This window comes from Papaver somniferum, chromosome 7, assembly GCF_003573695.1.
Source record: "Papaver somniferum cultivar HN1 chromosome 7, ASM357369v1, whole genome shotgun sequence".
NCBI classification, from domain to species: Eukaryota; Viridiplantae; Streptophyta; class Magnoliopsida; order Ranunculales; family Papaveraceae; genus Papaver; species Papaver somniferum.
In genome coordinates this window covers 261,711,559-261,714,006 of record NC_039364.1, presented here as the reverse complement: position 1 = coordinate 261,714,006, position 2,448 = coordinate 261,711,559, and positions in this window count along the sequence as shown.

Below are 2,448 nucleotides of genomic sequence, written 5' to 3'. Positions count from 1 at the left end.
AACTTCGAAGTATGCTCAAAAAAGTAACCAATATTTTTCGAATGATTGTCCTATTAAGCTCGTTACCCTATAGGTCTCGTTCTAGTCAAAATTTTAGGCTTAGGTTCGCGTTAGGTTTCGTTTTCCTAAGGCGGGCAAGAAGGGAACGGTGATGAAATCCGAACCCTTATCTTGTATTGGCCAGGCCTTGCCCTTTACTAGGAATTTAAAAACAGTCAAAATTCGTCCTCAATCAATGAATCACCTTAAGGAATACAATAACTCGCTTACAGGAGATTCGCGAGTGTTTCAATGGACTTACCTCCCGTACCATACGGGGATGAACCGTTGAAGTCGACTCGGGCCACGACTCCTATGTCATGTACGAACCCGAGGGGATCAGACGATATCGTAATCGTCGTCCTTCCCTGCACACAGTTTGTATTTAAGGTACCCTTCCGTAGGGTAAAAATAACTTAAAAATGTCCAACGTCACAGTCCAAGTCCAAAGTAAAGTACAAAAATATTACAAAAATTTCCTAATACAATTCTAAAAAAAATTAAAAATTAAAAAAAAAATAAAACTAAATCCTAAAAAAAATAATTATTTGTCTTCTTTTTTTCTTTTCTTTTAGCTTTAAGCTTTGTTCCAAGTCCTTAGTATCCAACTTCAAACCTGCAAATCAAAGACAGACCCAAAGAAACGTAAAAAGGAACAAATGAAAATAAAAAAAAAAAAATCTAAAAATGCTACCTAAACACAAATCCGCGTCGGCGGCGCCAAAAATTTGGTGTAACTTAAATGTCGTTGTAGATAGTGGTGAAAACTGGGTTCTTTTCGAACTTGTGAAGGTAACTCTTTTTTTTTAAGATTTAAACAAATAAATAAATGAAGGAAATTAATAGTAGTGTCAAGATTTTAGAAAGATTAAGGCTCAGGATTCACTATTACTTCAAGTTGATTGGTTATAAATAATATTTCAGAAATTATTATTAAGATCTTTTTCTTATTAAATCACTTTTTAAGTTGATTGGTTATAAATAATATTTCAGAAATTATTATTAAGCTCTTTTTCTTATTAAATCACTTTTTAATTTAAAAGGTGTCCAAATATTAAGTTGTAATCCTTAAGCATGATTTACCAAAGAATATATTCTAAGCATAAAACATCAAACTGATTCACAAATAATTAAGAAAACCATTTTATCCTTTTTTTATATTTTTATCCAAGTGAATTAAATAAAATAAATAATTAATGAAATTATAAATAAAAATATTACCAATCAAACATGAGTGAATAGATCCTCCATTGCCTCAATCACCAGGTATTTTAGCCGCTCATCATGTTGGAAAACCTCTCAAAATATTTCATTGATGCTCAAAAGTGTTTTACAATGAAGAGAAAGACAAGAAAATGATATAAAACAGGATTCTGCGACCCACAGAAGGTGTCCAGAATCAACGATAGAGATGAAGTGATGTTGTCGTTGGAAAACTATGACCCACGGACGACAGTCGTTGTCTTTTTTGGTAAACGACTGCGTTTGGTAGTCTGTTCTTCCTCCTCGAGCAGCAGCAACAGCAGAACCAGAATCTCTGCAACTTCAATTTTCTTGCTCTGTAGTGCTCTAAACCTCTCCCAATTCTCTCTAAAATTCGCTAGCCTTTCCCAAACTGTTTTTCCTTGTATTCATAGTGAATTGGAGCCAAAAAATACGACCATTGATTGCATATATTCTCCATTTAATCCAAATATTCTCGGCTGCCAATAATAACGAAAATTTCCATTTTTAATCCCATGCACGCGTTAACTTTGATCATGCACGCTCCCAAATGTCTTCTCCGCGCCTCAACACTCTTCCAACGCTAGTAGGACTCTTCCATGCACACAAGAACTCCATTTTTGCTCGTGCTACAGTGCACGTGCTATGTTTTGGGCTCAAGGATCGTCACGCGTTTTCCAGCCACTTCTGATCGAACCCACTTCCCATAATGTGTTCCTCATGCCATATCACATCTTCCTACCAAGTTTGAGCGATTGAATCTCCCTAAAACACCTTCATTTTGTTGATTGAAACTCTAACAGTTGAGAACTTCATTTCCCGCCAAAAAAAAAAAAGTTTTTGAATTTAAAGAGATTAAGTGCCCCTAATCGTATGTGGAGTGTAAATAGCAAATGCCCAACTGAGGTGCCCCTTAGTAATTGGGTTGCCCTTAACCAAAATGAGAGTCCGAATAACAAATGTCCTCCGGGATGCCCCACATAATTTTTCGAGCAGATCTTTTCCAAAAATGTTTATTTCCTAAAAATATATAAAAACACAATATTAGTACAAAAATAGAGTTCCAACAATACGGATATTGAGGACAAATTAGACACAAAAATGTGTCTATCACCAAGTGAAGCTATCATATCTGAGATAAAAAAAATCAGACTATTCATCAAGCTTTCATTCATCCGTCTATAC